The sequence below is a fragment of the Ictidomys tridecemlineatus genome, chromosome 4 (genome assembly GCF_052094955.1).
Source record: "Ictidomys tridecemlineatus isolate mIctTri1 chromosome 4, mIctTri1.hap1, whole genome shotgun sequence".
NCBI classification, from domain to species: domain Eukaryota; kingdom Metazoa; phylum Chordata; class Mammalia; order Rodentia; family Sciuridae; genus Ictidomys; species Ictidomys tridecemlineatus.
This window is the reverse complement of record NC_135480.1, coordinates 51,174,431-51,185,856: the sequence shown is the minus strand read 5'-3', so window position 1 is coordinate 51,185,856 and position 11,426 is coordinate 51,174,431. Positions and strand designations below refer to the sequence as shown.

General features: G+C 45.5%; 1 long non-coding RNA gene across 1 annotated transcript; it reads left to right on the top strand.

The window, feature by feature from the left end:
• The first annotated feature begins 308 nt into the window (after positions 1-308).
• On the top strand, positions 309-5,291 carry LOC120889626 (uncharacterized). Its single transcript, XR_013437761.1, has 2 exons — positions 309-389; positions 1,395-5,291. It is a non-coding gene; the product is annotated as an uncharacterized LOC120889626 (long non-coding RNA).
• Positions 5,292-11,426: the final 6,135 nt, after the last annotated feature.

The following is an 11,426-nucleotide window of genomic DNA, read 5'->3' as shown; positions in this document are numbered from 1 at the left end:
GCCAGGCAGGGCGGGGCCGCGGGAGCCGAGGAGGCGGTAATGAGGACTCTGGGGGAAGGAGCCGGGGCGAGCCGGTCTCCGAGGCTGGAGGGAAGGGCCAGGAGGCCTCTGGGCCTGGAGGCTCTGACGCAGGGAGGAGGGAGCCGGGGCTGCCAACTGACCTCCTTCGGGGAGTGTGGGAGAGGCCCGGGGGCGGAGGGGAGGAGTGGGGAGTCCAAACCTGGGGAGGGAGGAGGGAAGGAAAGCAGAGAGGTAAGGGGGAGAGGCTGACTCGCTAAAAGCCAAAAGGGATGGGGGTGGGGAGGAGAGAAGGAAGAAGCTGGGAGGGAGAAGGGGAGGAGAAGGCAAGAGGGAAGAACATCTAGAGAGTGTTTGCCGGAGACCCAGAGGTGAGGGAACCGGGAAGAAAGACTGTAGGGAGGAGAGGAAAAAGGAAGGAGGGATCCCGAAATGGATCCAGAGGGACTGGGAGGGAGGGAGCAGCTGGCCCGAGCCCCAACAAAGAGGAGACTTTGAGGAGGTGTCTGGAGAGAGAGCTCCCTCTCCGGATTGCCAAATGGAAAGGCTCTACAAACATGGAAAGCACATTCCTAGGCCCTCGGGGCCCTGGTCAACAGCAGGGCCAGCAGGGGCCTGGGGCTGTAACCCTTCAGTGGTGGGACCCTGAGGACGGGGCTCCCAGGCCCCAGGGGTAGGAAAGGAGGAGGGGCAGTGGGAACCTAGGAGGAGCCCAGAGGGAAGGGGCGGATTTGTTGCCTAGGCACTGGGTGAAGGTCACAGATGGAAGGAAGGCGTGCTTATTCTTTTACTTATTCCACAAATATTTACTAAGCAGCTATAATGCCCTGGACACCGCCCCCGTGGCTCCAGGGCCCCTTATGCTGGGAGCAATCTAAAGGAGAGACAAGATAACACACATCCAGCAGTGTGGCTGTGTGGCTATGGGTTAACTTAATTGCTTGGTGCTTCAGTTTCCTGAAGTAGCATGGGGTTTATTAGGAAACCTACTCTCTAGGCTCATTTGGGGGATTAAATGAAATTATCTATATAAAGTGGTTATGAGCAGAAAGCAAGCACTCTGAAAAGGTTTGTCTATAGTGTTTGAGGGAGGAGAAGGTAAGTGGGCACAGAACCTTCCAAGCAAAGCCCACAGAAGTTTTAAGAAGGAGGGGTGACTAGGACAATTGTGGGGTTGGTCAGTGTTGGGCATGTGGGTTACCGGTAGCAGAATCACTGTGAGGGAAAGGCTTACTAAATAATCAGATTTTGGGGCCCTTCCTCAGACTTACTATATCTAGGTCTCTGGGCATCTGAGTTTTAACTTCCTGGGAATCTGTATTTTAACTTACCTCTCAGAGAGTTCTGATGCACCCTTTCTCTCCACTCTATCCCAGGGCTCTGTGTACTGTAAGAAACAGCTTTGACCTGGATTCTTCCTGTAATCTGACCCTTCTTCAATCAGCCCACCTGACTCCTGTGAAACCTTCCCCACTATCCAGGACAGAACTGAAGGCTCATTTTCCCACTGCACTGACAGGAACACTCCTGTATTCTAGCATTGTATGGTAGTTGTTGGTTTATCGGCCTGTGTCTCCCCTATGCCTGCCTCCTACAAAAAGAAGCATTCTTGAGGGCAGAGACAGGGGCTAATTTATCTTTTATCGTCTATCCTCACATATATATGGGATCTCTGTCTGGCTCTCTGGAAGAAGGCAGTGAGAGAGAATCCCCTTACATACTCCTTGAGGATGTCTTGCTTCTCTGTTTTCTTTTGTTCATTAGGGCTTACTTGGCAGTGAGATAATTTCCCATAGACAGAAGTTTCTGGGCAGAATATACTGCAGATCCCAGGCAGATGTGTCATGTTACTCTTGAAGCACCTAGTGGGATGATGTTTGGAGGGACTCCTAAGCTGGTTCCCACATTGCTCAGCATATTATATTTGAGCTGGAGGTGGTGGTAGCTGGGAGGAACCCAAATCAGGGACATAGAACACATAGTGAATTCTCAAGAGCAGGGACAAGAGGAATAGGACTGAGATCCTCTTTATCACTTTGAAGTTTCTAGTCTTTAAAGAATCACCTGTTTAAATTGTCTTATTTTATGTTTTCCCCCCAGTCTTTAGTCAGCTCATACGTTTGCACAGTTTCAGGGATCCCATCGAGGTCTCCAGTTGGCCCATATTGTGATAGTTCCAATGGGGACGTATTTATGAATGCTAATAATGATGCTGGTGTTGGGGTAGGGCCAGGCACTGTGCTAAGTTGTCTCCTCACACACTATCTCTTTGACTTCTCATAACAACCCTATACTGTAGGTAATATTCCCCTCTCCTCCCATTATTGAGGAAACCCAGATATAGATAGTTAAGAAATATGCTGAAGATCCCAAAACACATCTAGTAAGTAGCAGAGCTGGGCTTTGAACCCCTGCCTGTGTTACTCCAGAAATGGAGCTCTCAAAAACAGCCTCAGGCCTCTTCCTCCTGTTTCATCACACTAGCATCGACTGAGCGTCTAGTGTTGACTGTCACTGAGGTTAATGACCACAGAAACCTTGAATGAACATGGAAAATTCTGAGGATCAGAATTTCCACTGAAAAGAAAGGGGTGCTCTGTGGAGTGGGTGCTGTGGTGGTAATTATCAGAAAACATTTAAGAGAAGGAACTGACATAAAAATACTCTTGTTAACATAATTGTAGGTGAATTTTAGCTTTTTTTTAATTCTCAAAAATCACTGTTTCAGTCTTTATGGAAACAGAACAAGTCCCTGGCCTGATGTGTCATACTAGCTGTGGCCACATGGTGTCCCTCCAGCTCAGTCTAAACGGTTCCACTACCAACTCTGCCAATTTCTGCTGAACTGAGCAGCACTGGCTAGTGGGCTAGATAGAGCTGAAGGAATCAGGAGGAACGCTAAGTCATGGAATCAGCTTCTGACTGCTGGGGCAGGGGAGGTCAGTATAGCTCAAAAAGGAAAATGGAACAGATGGCTGTTTCTCCTGCCAGAGGATGGCAACGATTTGTTTCCAGGAGTCCCAGTGGACAGACATTGAAGGTTCTCTCTGGGGTGGGGTGGAGGGTTAGGATCCTGTGAAGGAAGGGAAACAGGAAGGTTTTGTTTGCAGAGTGGAAGGTCCTCTTCATTGTGGGGTGGTGTTGAGTAACTTGAGGGAGGATAGGAACTGGAGTTGGGGCTGAGAAACAGGAAAGGGACAGAGACTGCAATGTGCTTGCAAAGAGGGATTGCGGATTTGTCTGCACAAGCAAGCACAGTATACCACACATCCATGAAATTTTTTTTTTTCTAAACAGAACCTTATCCCCAATGTTTTACCTTATTATTATTATTGCCAGTGTAGTTCCATACTTTCATTTAACCTACACAGTGGAAAACTGATATGTTTTGATATTCAGTCTTTTTTGTAGCATTTGGATTTCCTGAAGGGTGGTGGTTCTCAAACTGGTGTGCGTGGAATCATCAGGAGGGCTGGTTAAAATAGATGGCTGTCTCCTTCCCCACACAGATACAGCAGGTGTGGGATGGAGCATTTCTAAGTCCTCAGATGGTGCTGATGCTGCCGGCCAGGAGAACCACAAGATAAAGGAATCATGGTCTGCATGTGGTCTCTTATTATTCTCTCCTTTCGAAAAATCCAAAGCCAGAAAAAGTCCATCTCCTCTCACTGGATGCCTGGGTATAGCTAAGGGGTGGGCCCTGACCTTGACTCAGCCAATGATTTTTTTGAGTCTGGACCAAATGTTGCAAGGCTGATATAGATTGTTAGGAGCAATAGCAGCCTCCTGCCCATAGGGCTAGTTGGGCTATTAGTATGTTACTTAGCTTCCTGTAGTTTGAGTACTTTGGGTTCTACAAGGTCCTGAGCTTAGCGTTTCAATTTTCTCATCCTTTGGCCCTCCAGTAGCTTTACAACGAATTTCCTTATGCTTAACTTAACCGGAGTTGTTTTTATTGTATGCAGTGTCTGACTCAAGCTCTCTCTGAACTGTCTCCCACTCTAGCCACCTGGAGGGAACTGAGTCAACTGAGATCACACCCAAGTCAGCCACAGAGCTGAGAACTGGAGCCCAAAGTCTGTGCATATAGCTCTCACCTCAGAGTCCACCGCACAGCCCTGCTCAGAAAGGCATTTGCAGTTTTAGCATATTAAATCCTTCTGAAATATGGTAGCACATCCAAATATATAACTAGTAATAGGCACACAACTAAAGTTTGCCACCCTACAATGCTACACTTTGATGAATAATATTTCTTAAAAAAACAACAAAACAACAAAAAAGATTTAACCCTTTCTACACTTGTAGACGGCTTAAAAATGGTAAAATGTACTATTTTAGCTATCTATCGTCATCTTTCATCTGTTTTAGAATTTCAGACCTTGTTGGTATCAGTGATTTGATAAAAATGTTGTTGGCCTGGGAGCAGAGTATCCTAAAGGAAAATCATCTTTTTGTTTGTTTGTTTTGGGACAACCCCTTGATATCCCTAAGAAGGAGGCTAAAGAGGAAGAGGTGGAGACTTATAGCTGGAACTGACAGCTATATTCAGTCCATAGCCCCAGGAGGGTGCATCCCTAAAGGAGCTGTTCCCTTCCCCCCTACAGTCTGGGCTTTGGGCTCCTGCTGGAGTGCTAGGGTGGAAGGAGAAGAGGATTTGGTTTCAACAACTCCAGTCACCTTGAGTTTTACCTTTTGTATCTGGTATTAGTTTCTAACAGCTGCTATAACAAATTACCAAAACCACCTTGGCTAGAAGTCTGAAATAGGTCTTCTGTGGTGAAAACCAAAGGCTGTGTTCTGCAGGAGACTATAGCTTTCTGAGACAGCCTCGGATCCTTGACTAATGGATACGACACTCTGATCTCTGCTCTGGTCACTCATCTCCTCTGCCTCTCTCTGGTCCCACTTGGATAATCCAGGGTTCTCTCCTCAGTCCTTTTTGCTATGTACAGTTTTTAGGCACTGGGAATTAGGAAAGTGGACACCTTTGGGGGAGAATCTACCATAATATTTACTTAATAAAGTTAGTTTATCTAATCTTAATTAAATTTAAACTTAAACTAAATTAAAACTAACTCAATAAAATATAATTCAGATAAACAAAAAGAATAAAAATATAATTCATGAAACTACTTCAGGAAGACCAACCTAGAGAATATTTTCTACTATTTTTCTTTTAAAAAATGAGTGATTTTTATGTAGTTACAAGCAATACTGTTTATAAAACTTGAAATCCTGTTTTTTCATTAAATATTATGATCTATATTCTATGTTGGTACATAGTCTGAGCATACATTTTTGCCGACTACATAATATTCAATTGAGAGGAGATGTCATGTTTCACTTAAGATTTTTCTTATTTTTGGAAGTTTTTAAGTTTTAAAAAAATTCAATATAAATAATTCTGTTGTAAACATTTTTGGTCATAGGAGTTTTGCATTTGGGTTTGTAAGTTTTTCCTTGGGATAGATCCTCATATGTGGAGTTACTCAATCAAAGGCTTTTTATAGAAAAATGATTTTCAAAAGGCTTATGTCAGTTTTCTGAACCACCAGATTCCTTTATAGGGGTTACTGTACTGCCTATAGTGGACCTCAAGTTCCCATCTGTAAAATGAGAATAATAATCCCTATTTCTCAGGTAGTTGAGAGATGAAAGCCTCATATTTCTGAAGCAGGCTTGGAGAACAGTAGAGATATGTACAGGTGGTAGTTATGGCTCTGGAAGCCCAGTGACTCAATTATACCTCTCCTAGGCTCTCAGTGTGTGCGCACGCATGTGCACAAGAGTCTGGGTGGGAGCAGTTTTCTAAGTAGCAGCTCCTCTCCTGCAGAAGGGCCCAGCAACCTGTGGACAGATGTCCAGTACTAAGGTTCCTCACCCTCACTGGCCTCAGAATCACTCCAGGAGCTTTTGAAAGGCCCAGATCCTTAAGTTCCTCCTCCAGAGGTTCTGGTTCAGTTATTCTGATGTGGAGTCCAGTTTCCCATGTGATTCTGGTGCAGCAGAAATTACAAACCACCTCTTTAGGCCAATCTGTGGAAACCCTGTGAACAGATCTGGGCCTCCAGGAAAGCCAGAATGGGCAAAGGCAAGATGTACAGACAGACTGCCCAGTGGGAGCCTTTGCAGAGCTCTGGGTGTATCAGGACAGTAAGGAGGTTGTTCTGAGCCAACAGATGCTACTTCCCTCAGCCCACAAGGAAGCCACATTGGGTGTCTGAGCACATGCCCCAGAGCAGCACCAGCTCCTTGGGCATCTCCTTCTGTTTCCAGCAGGGGTAAAGGGGTGCGAGCAGGAGGCTCCCTGACTGGCAGGCCCCTGTCCCGGGATCTCCCAGTGAGGAGAAGGAATGTTAATCAGTGTCCTGGGGCAGAAGCCAGGGGATTCTGTCTAATTAGTCAGGGACACGTGGGCAGGCAGTGAGAGGGTGCCTTTTTCCTAGCTGGTGTTCTTCTGTTGTACTAGGATGAGCAGCCTCCTTTGACTAGTAAAAAGATGCTTCTTGTAATCTGAATTTCCAATTTCCAGATTTGGAAACAGCGTCTATGGGGCTCCAGAGGCATCCGTGCCATGAAATTTTTGCTGTCAAATTCAGAGGCTTAAAAGACTGACTCTGAGTTCTGTCCTGCAGACTCACTTTGCCCATGAGCCTCCTTGTTTTTGTGTTAAGAGTCCTGGAAACAAACACACACACACACACACACACACACACACACACACACACGGCTTATTGCTTGCCAGGCACTATGCTAATACCACTTACATCCCTTATCTTCACAACAACCCTGGGAAACAGGCATTATTATTTCCTTCACTGTATAGATAAAGAAATAGTGGCTCAGTTGGGTTGCATAATTTGCCCAGTATTAGGCTGGTGAATTGCAGGCTCAGAACTCAAGCCCAGCATCTGAATCTAGACCTTGTTCTCTTACTACACTGCCTGAATAGATGAGCTTGTTGGGTTGCAAGGGGGTGTGGGGAAGATTGGTTGGAGGTGGGTGGGGCTCTCTCTGGGGAACACAGAGGGACAGGTTGACAAGTGCACAGTCTGTTACATTCTCCAGCCCTGCTTGGACTCTGAGTTACCCTGTTCCAGAAGCAAAGAGACCATTGGGTACTTTGGCCCACCGGTGGATGGGTCTCGAATTGCTAATCAGGAGCTTGACATTTCATGTGTCTAGGGGAGCCCTGGGCCTTCAGAGCCCGTCAAGGCTGAGAATCTCCTCTGGCTGCCACGTGGCTTGTCCTTTATCACAGGGTTACTCTTGCTCCTTCCCTCTTCTCCACCACTATCCTTCCTTTCTTCCCCTCCTATTTCTCACTCCTCACCTTCCTCCTCTTAACCCTCCTTCTCTTACTCCTCTGGTTCTTTTTCTTTCCTTTTTATTGGCGCATCATAATTATACATAACAGTGGGATTTGTTGTGATATATTCATATATGTTTTTCTTCTTCTTTCTTCTGTTTCTTTTTCCTTTTCTTCCCACCTCTCCCAAGTTGACCTTTGACCTCTGCCTGTTTCTTTCACTCAGTTAACATTTACTCCATCACATTCTTTGCTGGGTGGGGAGATTCCAAGCTGGGCCAGGAGCCCTGCCCTGGTTATGAATCAGCCTGAGTGATTGTATCCTGGTTCTCGGCCTGGGCCTCATGGGGTTTCTTCCTTGGAAAGTTTGGGCCTGTTCTCTCCATCTCCAGACCTCAGCAGTACTTTACTGAGTGAGCTCATTGCTCATTGCTGGGTTCAACATGGTTGCCCCAATGGACCACATGGCTTTTGGTTGCAGTCCTTGGCTGGCCCTGCTAACCCCAGCTTGCCTCTGTGTGTTGCCGCAATCTCTGTCCTGATAGGTTACAGATTCTTCTCCTTTCTTTTGTGGGGGAAAGCTCTGCAGCTTTTTTGCAGTTGCCAACCTGAAGCCAACAGAACACAGACTGCTGAGTGATTCTGCACATAAAACTAGCCCAGCTCTCCTGTAGTTCTGACACATTGTCCTGTTCAAGTGCAGATTCTGATGTGTGTAAAGGATGTCTACGTGGGTGTCGAGAGATGCTGCGAATACAAAACTCTGGCTCCTGGGAAGACAAGAACAGCAGAAGCTTTATTATCTCAATTTGGAATCTGCATATTAAAATGCCCACTGTCCCTGGGGAGGGTCTTTAATAGCTCTAATGAGCCTTCCAGCAGGTCTCTAGGGATTCCCACTAAACCATGTACTAATTGGCAGTTTGGATGTATATCGGATTTGGGACAGATGTGCCCACTTCAGTCACTGTCAGATACTAGAAGTCTCTCTGAACTTTAGAGATGGGAAAGTAAGGACCTGAGAGGGGAGTGGGGCTGGGTTTGTATTCCCAGAGTCTAATTGCACTTTTGGTGCATCTCCCTGGTTCAGGAAACTTAATCATAGTTAGTGTTTTGTACAGGGACAGGCTGATATTTCAGAAAAACTGTCAAGTCTGCTCCCATGGGTGAGCCAGTGGGTTATATCCTTGAAGGACCAGCCAACAGTCGATCTCCCTGGCTTTACCTTCCAGATTCATTAAGGGCGGCTAGAATGGGAAATACACATTGTCCTTTATGGAAAAGAACCGCAGTTGTGCCTTAGCTATTGCCAAAAGCACTGGAGGGGAGATACTAATGAAAGGGGCCTACTATGGATTAAATTGTTTCCCCCCAAAAGATAAGTTGAAGTCCTAAACCTTGGTACCTGCAAATGAACTTTATTTGGAAACAAGGTCTTTACAAATGAGTCAAGTTAAGATAAGATCATCAGGGTGGCCTTAATCCAATATAACTATTGTCCTTAGACCAACACCATTCCCCCAGGTCCAACACAGATGTCCTCTCTAATTGTATCCTAGTCACATGGAGTGCCCCAATTTACAAGGGCCCTAAGCCTGAGAACAAAAGGCACCTACAAAGCAGAGATCACTGTTTGGTTTTGAATTAGTTTTCTAGGCTGCCGTTAATTGGTCAATTAGCACATGACTTTCCCTTGACCATGGGGAACTTCTGCTGTATGACTGAAAGAGTTTACCTTTCTTTCTCTGGCCAGATCTGAAATAAGATAGCAGATAACCTTCAATGCTGTTGGCAACCTTTCTGTGACCATGAGGAGGGCCAACTTTAAAATGACCCTCTGACTGACACAACAAAAGGTCAGAAAAATGCTGGGTCTTTGATGACTTCAAGGAACCACTGGATCAGTGAACATCCTGGAATATGCTCTATCTCTGGATTCTAGTTAACAGGGTCAATATATTCTCTTTATTTTAAAAACAAATTCAAGTACTTTTTTTTTAGTTACTTAGAGTGGTGGTTTACAAATCTGACCACATTTTTGAAAAAAATTTCTTTTTTATGGAGCTTTTTAGCCTTCTTCCAAGGTCTGTGGTCATAAAGGGAATGATTAGGGAGGACTGGGTCTGACTTTCCAATATATGTAGAGCAGAGTCATTTTAATCGTGGGGAGGAGGATGATTTGCATTTCTCATTAATAACTTAGGTACAGTGTGCATCCATGCTCCCTCTCATACATTAGCTCAAAACTGTAGGTTTTCCAGAATAACCAGGAATATTAGAATCTGGTCCAGCCTTGAAAGGCCTGACTAGGCGTACCCTTCTGTTTCCACTTATGTTATGATTGCAGTTATTACCCACTAATGCTTTCCTGCCTCTGCCAGGCCAGGCTCAGGAGGCCTTTCTGTTTCCCTGTGGCTCAGGTCTGAACTGAGCTCATGCACAATGGCCTAACTACACAAACTGGCCAGGCAGCAGAAGGAACATGCCATCCAGGTGTGCACAGCAGCAGGAAATGGACACTGTAGTTGGGGTAGTTAGCGGTGCTTTAAGTCAGAGAATTTCACAAAGGCATCTTTTTGCTCTTGGGGACCTCAGACCCTGAGATACAGTGGCTCCAGTGATGCCTCCTGTAGTATCTCTCTGCACTCTTCTCCCCAATCCTTGGACTGGAGCATTGATCATCTGTAGGAGGGCGATCAGGACACACTATTCATTCTCTGGTCCCCCTCGGCTGCTCACCACACTCAGCCCTCCATTCCTGGAGATCCAGCAGTGATTTTTGTTCTGGGATTCAGGCCAGCATGGCTCCCTGTCAGCCTGGTTCCCTTGTCCACTGGGACTGTAGATCAACTCATCGGCACCCCGTCTGCAGTTCAAAAATGCTCTCCCCAGCTCAGTCTCAACTGCGGCTTTCAGTTCAGCGGGGGGGCCCCCCTTCTATGGGCCCCTTACCTGCTTCACGAATTGGGTACCAACTGCTGACTGCCATCACCAACTCAGGTCTCAGCTGTGGGACTTGATTCATTGTCTGCAAAAACATGCTTAGCCAAGGGGGCCAGACACCATTACCACTAGAGAGCCATTTCACATATGCTCACAAAGCATCTTTCAGTTCCATACAGGAAATGAGCTCTGTAAAACCTTTGTTCATTCCATCTTCCAGCGATCAGAACAGAAGGAATTAACCATGATGGGGGGCCATCCAGTTCCTTGGTTAAAAATTTCAGGGAATCTGGTTGTCTGGCAAAAAGGGTGGCCCTAAAATATGCAGTTCGAATAATCTGCCCAACGAGAGAAACAAACATAATCTCTGAAGAGAAAAGGCATGATTAAGGGAAAGACACCTGCCACCCATGCCACCCTTGGCAGGCCATCTTGGGAACCTATTGCCAACTAAGGAGGAGGTTTACGGATGGCTGTGTGACAGGTGCTGCTGCTTCAAGGTTTTTGCATGAGCCACTTGTTTCCTTCAAGAATTCATGTTATCACAAGGACACTTTGCAGTAGGTTGAATTTAGTGCCTGAACTGAGGTTACTGAGTTAGATTTCTATCAGGTATTTTGAGAGAGAACACTCATGACATGATCTAGTCCAGTGGTACCTAATTTTTGCTGCATGTTAGAATGACATGGGAGTTTAAAAAATAATTCCTATGTCCATACTGCACCCAGATCAGTTAAATCAGTCTCTGGGAGTGAGACGGAGGCATTAGGATATCTAAAAGATTCCCAGGCAATTGAAAATCACTAGTCTAGTCCCTTACCCTACCTGCATCAAAATCTTGTATTAAAATAAACTGAATAGTTACTAAATATATCCTAAGTGATAACAATTCAGAATTAACATCTCAATAAATGTACCACCTAGGTACAATGTGGAAATTCTCTTGTGCTAGATTTCAATAACAATTGATTATTTCTTTGATCCTGATTTTCTTTATTACTTCCACTGTTGAAAAGTCCTGGGTCTATTCGGAGAAACTGGTAAAGCACTAAGGGCTTAGAGGAAAATTCCACCTTGGGGGCAGAGGTCAAATTTGAAAAGCACTTCTAGAATTTAAAGGAAATACTTGGAGTTGAGAGGAATGGAAAAGACA